The 12,527-nt window shown below is 43.1% G+C and overlaps 1 protein-coding gene across 1 annotated transcript in view; it reads left to right on the top strand.

Moving 5' to 3' along the window:
* The window catches only part of CGNL1 (cingulin like 1), a 204,184-nt gene that overhangs the window by 16,371 nt on the left and 175,286 nt on the right, over window positions 1-12,527 (top strand). The gene's annotated exons all lie outside the window — the stretch shown is intronic.

Genomic DNA, 12,527 nt, shown 5'->3' with positions numbered 1-12,527 from the left:
CTCCAAGTCAACATTGATTAGATTTATAGCGTTTTTACCAGTTTCTTTGTTTTCTGTTTCATCTGGCATTCCATTTTTTCATTATATTTACATATTTCTCTTAAATACTAGAGAAAATATAATCTCCTAGTCCTCATAAGTCTGAAAATGTCTTCATGTCACCTTTGCTCTTGAGTAATAGCCTATTTGGGTATAGAATTCTCATTTACAAAATTTGCCATATTTTTCCCTCAGCCCATTTATGATTATTATTCCATTATCCTTTGGTATCTATTATTGCTGAGGAAAATCTGTTGTCAGTCTGAGCAGTCTTCTTTCTGATACCTTTTAATATTTTCTATTTGGGAGTTTCCATTGTGGCTCAGTGGGTTAAGAACCCAACTAGTATCCATGAGGTTGTGAGTTCCATCCCTGGCCTCACTCAGTGGGTTAAGGATCTGGCATTGCCACAATCTGCAGCATAGGTTACAGATGTGGCTCAGATCTGACATTGCTGTGGCTGTGGTGTAGGATGGCAGTTGCAGCTCCAACTCAACACCTAGCCCAGGAATTTCCATATGCCACAGATGAGGCCCTAAACAGAAAAAAATTTGGAATTCCTGTCGTGGCTCAGTGGTTAACGAATCTAACCAGGAACCATAAGGTTGTAGGTCTGATCCCTGGCCCTGCTCAGCAGGTTAAGTATCCAGTGTTGCCATGAGCTGTGGTGTAAGTCACAGATGAGGCTTGGATCCTGCATTGCTGTGGCTCTGGAGTATGCTGGTGGCTACAGCTCCAATTAGACCACTAGCCTGGGAACCTCCATATGCCTCGGGTGTGGCCCTAGAAAAGGCAAAAAGACAAAAAAGAAAAAGTTTTTTGTCTCTTTATCCTTAATATTCTCAATTATGGACTTATTTCAACCTGAGGACTCATGTCTTTCTTCAGTTCTGGGATAATCTCATAGGCATTTAAATCTTACATCGCCCTTATTTTCTTTGTTCTCCATTTCTGGAACTCTTACTCTTCCTGCCCCCACCTCCCCACTTTCAGCTGCACCCATGGCTTGCAGAAGTTCCTGGGCCAGGGACTGAACCTGGGCTTCAGCCATGAAAACACCAAATCCTAACCACTAGGCCACCAGGGAACTCCTAGAACTCTTATTCTTTACAATTGGAAGTCTCAATTTTCCATTTCTGTTTCTTTAGACTCAGTCTTGGATAATTACTTTAGTTATATTTTATAATTTATTAACTGTAAGTTTATCTATGTCCAAACTACTAAGTGTCTCTTCTATTCAATTAATTTTTCAGTATTTCCAGTTCTTTTTGATATCTGCTTAGTTTACCTTTTTTTTTTTTTTTTTTTTTTTGGTCATGGGGGGATGTGCCCATGGCACATGGAAGTTCCTGGTCCAGGGACTGAACCTGCACCACAGCCATGACCCAAGCCACTGCAGTGACAACCCCAGATCCTTAACTGCTAGGCTACCAGGGAACTCCCAATAACATATATTTTTATGTGTGTATTTTAATTCTTTGAAGGTGTTATCTGAATTTTTGCTAGCATAAATTATTGCATTTGTTCACTGTTTTTCATGGCACTAGATAGACTCATGCATTTTTGTCATTTGTCTGAGAGCTCTTTGTGCAGTTTTCTTCTTCACTGTTAGATGATTTCCTGGTTGCAGATTCTGTCTTTAAATTTGATTTTAGTTTAGTAGTCTGCTGTCCCTGCTCTGGGCAGAAACTATATTCTGGATATTGAGTGTGAGTCAGCTTCTAGTTATGTAAATACCCCTCTATCCATGTCCTGCTGTAGGCAAGAGACATATTTCTGGTTATAAATCTAAACAAGCTGTTTTAGTCTGTATCCTTTTTTTTTTTTTTTTTTTTTTTTTTGAATGGCCACTCCCACAGCATGTTGGAGTTTCCCGGGCCAGGGATTGAATCTAAGCCACAGCTGTGAGCTATGCCAGATCTTTTAACCCACTGTGCCGAGATGGAGATTGAACCTGTGCCTCCACAGTGACTCAAGCTGCCATAGTTGGATTCTTAACCCATTGAGCCACAGTGGGAACTCCTTTTAGTCAGGATTCTTGAGCAGAGAGCATGGTGTCCAGCCCTGACTTCACACCCCTGTCTGACCTCAGCTCCTCATGAGTTCCCAGTAGCAGGCCCTGTAGCTAGAGGTTTACAGTCCACCCGGGGGCTTTCTCTATAATTCATTTGTATGTTTGTAGTAGAAGGGAATGTTTCAATATGTGCTCACTCAGTCATCTAGACCTGGAAGGTCTGAATTACTTTTATAATGGAAAAGAAATGCTTTCTAAAATATATATTATGTATGAGAGAGCTGGTTCCATAGACATGTGGTGTATCATAGTGAGTAAGCTCACAGGCTCTGGAGTCAGTTAGACCTGGTTTGGAATCTGAGCCTTTGCCACTTGCTAGCTGTGCTTTCTAAGACAAATTGTATAGTCCGTGGCCTCCACTGCTCCTTGCACAATGAGTATAACAATATTGTCTGGGTTATTGCTCAGGGCTAAATGAAATAATGCACATAAAGCCCCATGACAGTGCCTGGCACATGGACACTCCTTCCCCTTCCACTTTGCAGCTCTTCACCTGTTGAAACAGACATCAGAATCAGGCAGAGGAGATAAAAACTGGCATTTATGTTTTATTCCTGGTGTAGTTTTTGGAGGACAATAGGAATATTAAGGAATGAATATCTCCAAAAAATGGCACCTCGTGCCATACTTAATCCCATTTTAACAAATTGTGTTATAATATCCATGGAGTTTCCCTCATGGCTCAGCAGAAACAAATCTGACTAGTATCCATGAGGTTGCAGGCTCCATCCCTGGCCTCACTCAGTGGGTTAAGGATCTGGCGTTGCTGTGAGCTGTAGCGTAGGTCTCATAGTTGTCTCGGATCTCATGATGCTGTGGCGTGGGCCAGCGGCTATAGCTCTGATTTGACTCCTAGCCTGGGAACCTCCATATATGCCACAGGTGTGGCCCCAAAAAGCAAAAAACAAATTGTGTTAAAATATCCAGGTGTACGTAAAGAGTTTATTATGTATCTTACTGCTTTCTTGATGCCCCTCCAGTAGTTCAATTCAATAGCAAAAATTTTCAAAATGTTGATACCTTTTGGAAATTTTCTAAGTTTGTGTAGATTTTTTTCTCTTGGCTCTGGATGCTTAGAATGGCAGTGAGCAGGTAAGAGACTGGGTGGGGCTTGAACAAGATGCTAAATATCACAAGTGATTCTATGAATTCTTTATCTTAGCATAAGCTAATTAGCTTGTAATATTTTATAAAGGAAGATGCAGACTCAGATTTGCTCCATTTTTCAGGTGTTTTACTAACCCGCAATGTGCATTGATGCTCACATTTTACATTTCCATCAGCCAGACACAACCAGAACATTTTGGATTTTTTAGTAAATATAATCTCTTCTCTTCCTTTTTTCATACATGTGTACACACACACAATCAAAACCACAAAAATAATGTTTTTGTATTCCCCCTCATCCCCGCATTCTGGAGCCATAGGCTCTTTATTATTATTCTTTTTAAATTTAAATTGTGGTTAAATCTGCAAAACATAAAATTTATACCATGTACCCTACGTTAAAGTGTACAGACCGGTGGCATTATGTACATTCACATTGTTGTGTGACCATTACCACCATCCATCTGCAAAAAATTTTCTCCAAAAAACAAAGTTTTGAGAACTATCAATTTTATTAAGTATCCCTCCTTCAAATAGTAACAGCTGAAGAAAGAAATGTAGACTCAGCAGCATCAGCATGCTGGCTGCTGTATTTCAGGGGCAATAAAGTGTCCTTTCTTGAAAAATGTCTTCCCATTTTATGGTTCCTTGCAAATCCATAGTATTTGCAACGTAGCTTTATGAAAACAAAATTTAAAACAGAAAACAAACACTTTGTCCCTTGCTGGTATGTAACAACCAGAGTTTATAACAAGGTGACTATTTTATAGCCCTCCAAGCTAGTTAAAACTACATCCTTCCTGTGGTGTTCTATCTTTTGGACAGGGATGTAATTAAGATAGATGGTGTGTGATCCTAAGAGCTCCCTGACTGCAGAATGTTCTGGCCGCATTCAGTTTATTACATTATACTGTTTTTATATGTCCCTCAGTGTCATACTTAGCAAGCAGTCTACAAAACATCAAATGTGAATTACTTTCCTTCCTAAAATGTTTTCAACTTGTGTTATATCCTTTAAGGAAGTTATAATTCTGAGATGTCTGGAATGTAGAGCTGATGGACAGATTTCTTTCTGGTATTAAGTGTGAATATTAAGGCAATGAAACATTAACTGGGAGTTCCTGTCGTGGCGCAGTGGAAACAAATCCGACTAGGAACCATGAGGTTGCGGGTTCAATCCCTGGCCTCACTCAGTGGGTTGGGGATCTGGCTTTGCCGCGAGCTGTGGTGTAGGTCATGGATGTGGCTCGGATCCCGAGTTGCTATGGCTGTGGTGTAGGCCAGCAGCTGTAGCTCCAATTCGACCCCTAGCCTAGGAATCTCCATATGCTGTGGGTGCAGCCCTAAAAAGATTAAAAAAAAAATTAACTGAAGTATGTTTGTGGGTGTCATCTTTTACTGCTATATTTTCTAAGAGTTTTGTAATCCTGTGGAAATATCTGGGCCATCTTATTAGCATGTGGTATCCTGAGTTCCATCCTCTTTCTTGGGGCTTAAGAACTTTCTAGATTGTGGTAAACTGGGAATGGAGCACCCAGTATCTAGAGTAGGGGAGTGTGTCAAGTCGCTGGCACAAGTGGGCATCTTTCTCCTGGGTGGCCGCCAGGCAGAAGGCTGACTGCGGAGGCAGGGGAGCCTCACCCTCACTGGGGGATCAGCCAGTGAGTCTGGGGGCCAAGGCGGCTCCCACAGTGCTCGTCAAGTCCCTTGTGGTGGCCCTTATGTCCATTTTTTTTTCCTGTTTGGTTTCTTCGTCCTCCTACCTTTTAGGTTTTTATTTGTTTGTTTGTTTTTTAGGGCTGCACCTGTAGTATATGGAGGTTCCCAAGCTAAGGGTTGAATCAGAGCTGTAGCCACCAGCCTACACCACAGCCACAGCAACACCAGATCCGAGCCACGTCTGCAACCTACACCACAGCTCATGGCAATGCCGAATCCTTAACCCACTGATTGAGGCCAGGGATCGAACCCGCATCCTCATGGGTACTAGTCGGATTCATTACTGCTGAGCCACAATGGGAACTCCCCTTCCTACCTTGTAATTTCCTCTTCCTTCTACTCTAGATTAATATGTTCTAGTTCCCAGAGCAAATCCCATACATAAGCCTCACATTTCCCCAATTTTTAGTCTAGAGCAGGAGAGCTCTCAGGCCAAAGGCTTTTGAAAACTCCCACTCAGAGATTCCTTTTTCTGCCTTCCACCCTGTCCCCTCCCATCCTGAAGGTGACAGGCAAATGGGGTCTTGGAAAGGAGAGGTAGAGGGGAAGAGGGTGAGGAGTGGTTCGTATTTCAAAAACATTGTCTCACTGTGATGTAAAGTAGACTTTCATTGATGGAAATAAATTACAGATAAAATACAGTTAGGGTCTCTTGCCTGGAAAATTGATCTATAAAACAGTGGTCCATCTCCAGCCTCAAAAGGTAGTCTCTCTTAAAAAAAAAAAAAAAAGGTAATGAGAGAATTTGCTCTTGAGAAAGTCCTATGAGCAAAGTATTATCAGAGCCAGGATCATCATCCTGTCTGCATATTAGAATCACCTGGGAGAAGTTCCTGTTGTGACACGGCAGTTGGTGAACCTGACTAGCATCCATGAGGACTCAGGTTTGATCCCTGGCCTTGCTCAGTGGGTCGAGGATCCGGCATTGCCGTGAGCTGTGGTGTAGGTCGAAGATGTGGCTCGGATCCCGAGTTGCTGTGGCTGTGGCGTGGGCTGGTGGCTGCAGCTCCGATTCAACCCCTAGCCTGGGAACCTCCACAGGCCATGGTTGTAGCCCTAAAAAGACAAAAAGAAAAAAAAAAAAAAAAAAAAAAGGACAAAAAAAAATCACCTGGGAGAACTTTTTTTAAAAGATTTTTTTCCTGTTATAGTTGGTTTATAGTGTTCTATCAATTTCTATTATACAGCCAAGTGACCCAGTCACACATGCATATATACATTCTTTTTCCTCACATTATCCTCCCTCAGTCTATGGACCTGAACCTATTCTTGAGTAGACCAGTTCATAAACCCTAAGGTAATTCCTCACACTTACATTCTAGGGAAATAAATTGGGTCTACTTCTGCAAGATAAACTAAATTCTAGCCTTCTATTTCAAGGCTTAGCCATCAGATAGTCCCAGCTTGCTAATTTTGCTTTAGTCATGTCCAAGAAAAATGTGTTCTGGAAGGAGAAATCCACTATTACAAGGTGTTGGCCATTGTAAACGAACAAAAATGCAGCATTGGAAAACGTTTGATGTGGTATTTCAGATGTCATCCATTGGCCAGTTGGTCTGAGACTGTGGCCCTCAAGATGGCTTGGGTCATTTAGTACCAAGTAACTCAATCCCCCAAATGGTTGATTAATTTGCTACAGAGAAAACAGTCCACAGATTCAAAATTTAAAAAAAAATTTTTTTTAAAGGTTTTTATTTTTAATCTTGGAATGTAACCTGTCCTGACGTTGGCCAAAGCACAATAGAAAATGGAAAATGTTTTTATGCTGGAGTTGTTTTTAACAGAGCCAGGGATGCTTTGGGGATGATATTTAACAAATGCATCTTCATGGAATTAGTATCGGTTGGTAGTGTGGGGAAGACTAAGGAGATGGCGATTGTAAACATCTCCTATTTCTCGGGAAGTCCTCCCTCTGGGCTTTGACATTCCGACCCTGGTTCTTGCACCTCTAGGCAGACAGGCGAAGCTTCCAAAAGTCCAGACCTGCTTGGGTCCAACTGATTGACAAAATGTGTACAAATCGCTTTGCACTTACTTAATCCCTCTGAAGTTGATGTTCTCTCTCCCCCCCACCCCCCACCCCGCTTTTTAGGGCTGCAGCCTCAATATATGGAGGTTCCCAGGAGGCTGGGGTCAAAACTGAGCTGCAACTGCCAGCCTACACCACAGCCATAGCAACGCTGGATCCTTAACCCACTGAGTGAGGCCAGGGATCGAACCTGCATCCTCATGGATTCTAGTTGGGTTCGTTAACCACTGAGCCATGAAGGAAATTCCCCCACTTGATCTTTAAACAATTTATTGTGCAAGTTGAAACACCTGTGGGAAAAATCTGTGGGACCCTTAGAGTAATTAGGGTAAGAGCAGCATGGAGTCAAACTCAAGCCTTGCTTGATTTCCTTTCTTTCTTTTTTTCTCTTTCTTTTCCTACTATGAAACTTCTTTCAGCATTTTCACTTAAACGATAGGAATGTCCTACTCCAGAGAGCATAAAAAATAAAGGAATAATTTCTTGATCTGTCTCCCCCAGATGAAGAAAGTGTTAATGGCACCCTTATTACAGTCCTCCATACGATACATATATTTGTTTTTCCACAGTTACACTTGGGACCTTTAAGTAGTAATCAGACTCTACCTCTTCCCTGTTGGGTACGTGAATATCACCTCCCTTTACAAACTTGGGATCCAAGGTTTTGGTATTTTACAGGGTTACTAATCCAAGGCCAATGGCAAGTCTTCATTGGAATTCAGATTAGCTGGGCAATTCCCTGGTCTGGCCACAAGGTGTGAGCTCAAAACTTGTTTTCAGTGGCGTTTCTTCCTTTCTTCCTTTCCAGTGGCACATGAAGTTCTGAGCCGGGGATCCCAGCCACAGCTTTGACCTATGCTGGATCCTTGACCTGATAGCTCTTCCTGTGTGCACTGACCAGCATGTGTTCATTCATTCATCCAACATTTACTGAACAGCTGCTATGTGCTGGTGGACACATCCCCCAAGTTCTGACCCTCTCCCTAGGGTTCAGGTGCTCACGTGTATGGGAGGGTTGAATCACAAATAAATGGGTGCTATGATAAATCCCTCTATAAGGCAAAAGGGAGGGACGGAGGAGGAAGCACTTGAGCTACACCTTTAGGGGTTAGAGCAAGAGGGAAGAAACTTCTCAATGAAAGGGACCTTGAGAGCAGGCCCAGAGTGTGGGGGTTGAGTGGGCAGGGCGTGGCCCTCAACTTGAATTTCCTGTCAGTCTGGGCCAGAGCATCTTTCCACATCTTGCCAAGGAGTTAGTTTTTTTTCTGTAAACAGAAGGAAGACCTACCAAGTTTGCTTGCCCAAGGGACTCAAGAAGGTCAAACAGAAATTTAATGTAACTGGTATATTAAGTCTCTTCCCCAGCACCTATATAAATGAACTCTTTGAATTGTTTATTTATTCATTTATTTTACTTTTTAGGGCCACACATGTGGCATATGGAAGTTCCCAGGATAGAGTCTGAATCGGAGCTGTAGCTGCCGGCCTACACCACAGCCACAGCAACATTGGATCCTCGACCTACTGAGTGAGGCTAGGGATAGAACCCACATCCTCATGGATACTAGTTGGATTCGTTTCCGCTAGGCCACAATGGAAACCCTGAAAGTGACTCGTTTAAGACAGCGATTCTTAACTTTTGGTGGGAAGCATGAATGGTCTAAAAGTGAGATTGGGCACCCAAGGATCCACCTCCCCTGCACCTGGGCCCAGGGTGGGGCATCCTTGGAAAGGATAGCTGGGTTTCACTGGGTGGCAGAGAAGATGTGGTGCTAGGCCCAGAGGACCTTGCTAGAAGTCTGACCTCTGGGGTTCTGAGGAAAGCTGTTCAAGGGGAGGAAGTGTCTTGCTGGAGTCACACTGCTGTGAGACAGAGTGGGATGGATGGAGCAGAGGGATAGCTCTGGAGAAGCTGCCAGCTGCCATACACTATAGGAGGAGCGTGTGAGAGCTGGGCAGTGGACAACCTGAAGCTACCGGGACAGCTCCATGCAAACTTGGTGTCAACTTAGTCTGACTGCTTCCCACTTTAGGGAGCCCTCTCAGGATGGGAGCTGGGATGGTGAATGTAGCGCCCAGGGGCAGTCCTGGTTGGAGACATGGAAAAACATCTCCACACCCCTGACCTCCAGATTGTTAGTTCTGGGAGCCCTGCAGCCATTGTGCTTCTCAAGGGGCGCATTGCACACAGCACTGGTACATCTGCCTCAGATCCTATCTCAGATTCTATTTTTAGGCCAACCCAAACCAAGGCAGCCTCTTAAAGCCTCCATCCAAAGGACCTCTTTCCAGGAGTTTCCATCGTGGCTTAGCTGGTTAAGGACCTGACGTTGTCTCTGTGAGGATGTGGGTTCAATTCCCCACTCAGTGGGTTAAGGATCTGGTGCTGCTGCAAGCTGTGATGTGGGTCACAGAGGCGGCTTGGATCTGGTGTTGCCTCGACTGTGGTGTAGGCTTGCAGCTGCAGCTCTGATTTGACTCCTAATCCAGGAACTTCCACATGCTGGCAGGTGTGGCAGTAAAAAGAAAAAAGAAGAAAAAACAAAAAACAAAACGACCTTTCCAGGATCCCTTCCCAACCCCATCTTTCTTCCTGGCATAGCTTCTCCGTGTCAACCAAACAAACCACTTTACTATTTTCTTCTTTGTGCACTTCTTCCTGCTTCCTGTGTGTCTGATTGCATCTTCTGCGAATGCTCTTCCACTCTGTTACCCACATTCACTGCATCCTCACAGTTCGACCCTTAGGAAGCGCTTCATGGTGTTGCTTCCCTTCTGTGGCCCTTCCTGTGTTCTGTTTCTCTGCTTCTATGTTATTTACACTACAGCATTTCTCTGAGTATTTCTGCATCATGTTTCCCATGTACACAAAGTTGGTGGAGAAAAGAGGTGATTTTTCTCTATTCTTCCTCCTGAATATTTCTCTTCAGCAAGTTGCTGCAATTGACCAAAAATCAAAAAACATGTTTCTCTCCAGGCTTTATAACAACATCCACAGAAGCAATAGAAGTAAAGGAAGGAGGCATTTCACTTTTTCAGAAGTTTGCTCTGAGGGGAAAGGTTTATTTTCACTGAAGGGGCTTGAGGTGCATCTTGACAGTAGCAGCATCCAAAGCACTTTCTCTAGTAATCTGATCTCTATCCTGCTTCTCTCCTTGCCTGGAATGGCTCCTTTTATTTTCACTATCAGCAAAATATCTGCCTGGGATGGGGGGTGTCACTTGCTGATTAAATGCTTTCTAGAGAGCTAACAAGTAAGTACTGAGTGCATGCTTTGTCCAGCTCCTTGTGTAAGGGTGTACAGGAGAAGTAGAATAGTGATGTTTGGCACCAGCCTCTCCTTCATGAACTGCCATACTTTGGTTCATCAACGACGTCCCTGGTTCTTCGTTATAGCTCTCAGGGACCTTCCCCCTTCCTTGGCTGGTGACCTGTGCTTGCTTAGCTCTAAGTAAGGGCCCTTCACTCTCTTCTCCTGGCACCTGGTCCAGCCGTGGCACCTCTTCTTTGCCCTCTACTTCCCAACCCCACCTCCTGCCTCTGTGGGGCATTTCCGCTGAAAAGTGCTACTGTTACCTCAAGTTCATGGAAACTTCAGTATATCTCATAACAAAATCAGCCCTGTTTAAGGTGCTCCAAGTCACAAGCCTTGAAACGTCAACTTTGTCTCAGCTTTGTTTTTGCCCTTCCCGCTCTGCCACTGTACACATCTGCTTCCCAAGTCCTAGGTGGTATCTTTGGAATTTTTTTCTTCCCTGTCCCTCCTTGCTGCAATCCTCTCTCATCGCTGTGGTGGTTCTTGGGCTGCAGGTTTCTGCTGTCCTAGGCCTCCAGTGTCATTTCAGTGCCCTCTGTTCTGTAGGATGCAAGTTCTACTCTAAGCTTTCGAGGTGTCCAAGTTGTTTTTTTAATTTAAGCGCACTTACTTTGGTATCAGATGCCTTTTCCACCATCTGACCCCATCTTCCTTTCTAGTGTGCATCCTGCGACACATAGGCAGCCTTCATTCTGGAAAGCTGGACCACCTCTGAATACTGTCCATATGCCCTGTCCACCTTGATTGTCTTCCTGGATGCACCTGCACCTGGATCCAGTATTTATAGAATAGCTCAACCCTACTTCCTCCAAAAAGACTCCTTTGACACTTGCTGTCCCCTTTGGATTCTTAAGTAGAATCCAGATCTTCCCACCACCCCCATCACTATTGCTTTAGAAATAAACTTATTTATTGAGGTATAATTAGTATGATGATATTAGTTTCAGGTATACAACATAATTTGATATTTGTATATATTGCAAAATGATCAACACAATAAGTCTAGTTAATAGCCAGTTACAAAGATATTTTTTCCTTATGATGAGAACTTTTAAGATCTACTGTCTTAGCAGCTTTCAAATATGTAAATCAGTATTAACTATGGTTACCATGCTGTACATTACAAATCCATGACTTATTTTATTACTAAAGTTTTTACCTCCTTGACCCATTTCAACCATTCCTTATCAGTAACCTCTCAGTAACCACCAATCTATTCTCTCTATATCTGAGCTTGTTTTTTTGTTTTGGTTTGGTTTTTTGTAGATTTCACATTTAAGTGAAATCATATGGTATTTGTCTTTCTCTTTTCCATAGTGGCTGCACCAATTTACATTCTCACATCTGCACTAACACTTATCTTTTTGATGATAGCCATTCTGACAGGTGTGAGGCAATAGCTCATTGTGTTTTGATTTGCATTTCCCTGATGATAGGTGATGTTGAGCACCTGTTGATGTCTCCATCTTTGGAAAAATGTTCAGATCCTTTGCCCATTTTAGAAAAAGATTATTTGTATTTTTGCTATTGAGTTAATGAGTTCTTTATTGTGGATACTAATCCCTCATCAGGTGCATGATTTGCAAATATTTTCTTGAATTCTCTTATTTTTAAAGTCTTTTTTTGGGGGGGGCCCTCATTCGCAGCATATTGAAGTTCCATGCTAGGGGTCCAATCAGAGCTGCAGTTGCTGGCCTACACCACAGCCACAGCAATGAGGGTTCCAAGCTGTGTTTGTGACCTATGCCACAGCTTGCAGCAATGCTAGATCTTAATCCAACGAGCGAGGCCAGGGATTGAACCCGCATCCTTCTAGATACTGGTTGGGTTCTTAACCTGCTGGGCCACAACCTGAACTCCTTAAATCTTTTTATATTCTTAAAAAATTATTGAATTTTAAGGTGTCTATTTGATTCATTTTGTCAGCAAACATTTACTAAGTACAGGTTGTGTGACATTTCCATATCTGTTTTCTTAGGCAGTCTTCGCAATCTGTTGGGGTGGGTATCCTCCTCATTTCCCAGATGAGGGAACGTTCTTTGCTCAAATTCCCACAGCTGGTCAGTGGCATTCTGCAGTTTCCCCCGGAATCTCAACTAGATACCTAAACTAAATAGCAAAATCTGACTTCTAATCCCCACAGCTCTTACTACAATCAGCAGTGTGAACTTGGGAACTCGCTTCCCTGTCTCCTTAAGACATTACTGTTTGATTTTAGGTGGCAACCGTAAGCTTAAACCTCC

This window comes from Sus scrofa, chromosome 1, assembly GCF_000003025.6.
Source record: "Sus scrofa isolate TJ Tabasco breed Duroc chromosome 1, Sscrofa11.1, whole genome shotgun sequence".
In the NCBI taxonomy this organism is placed as follows: domain Eukaryota; kingdom Metazoa; phylum Chordata; class Mammalia; order Artiodactyla; family Suidae; genus Sus; species Sus scrofa.
This window is presented reverse-complemented; position numbering and strand designations above follow the sequence as displayed.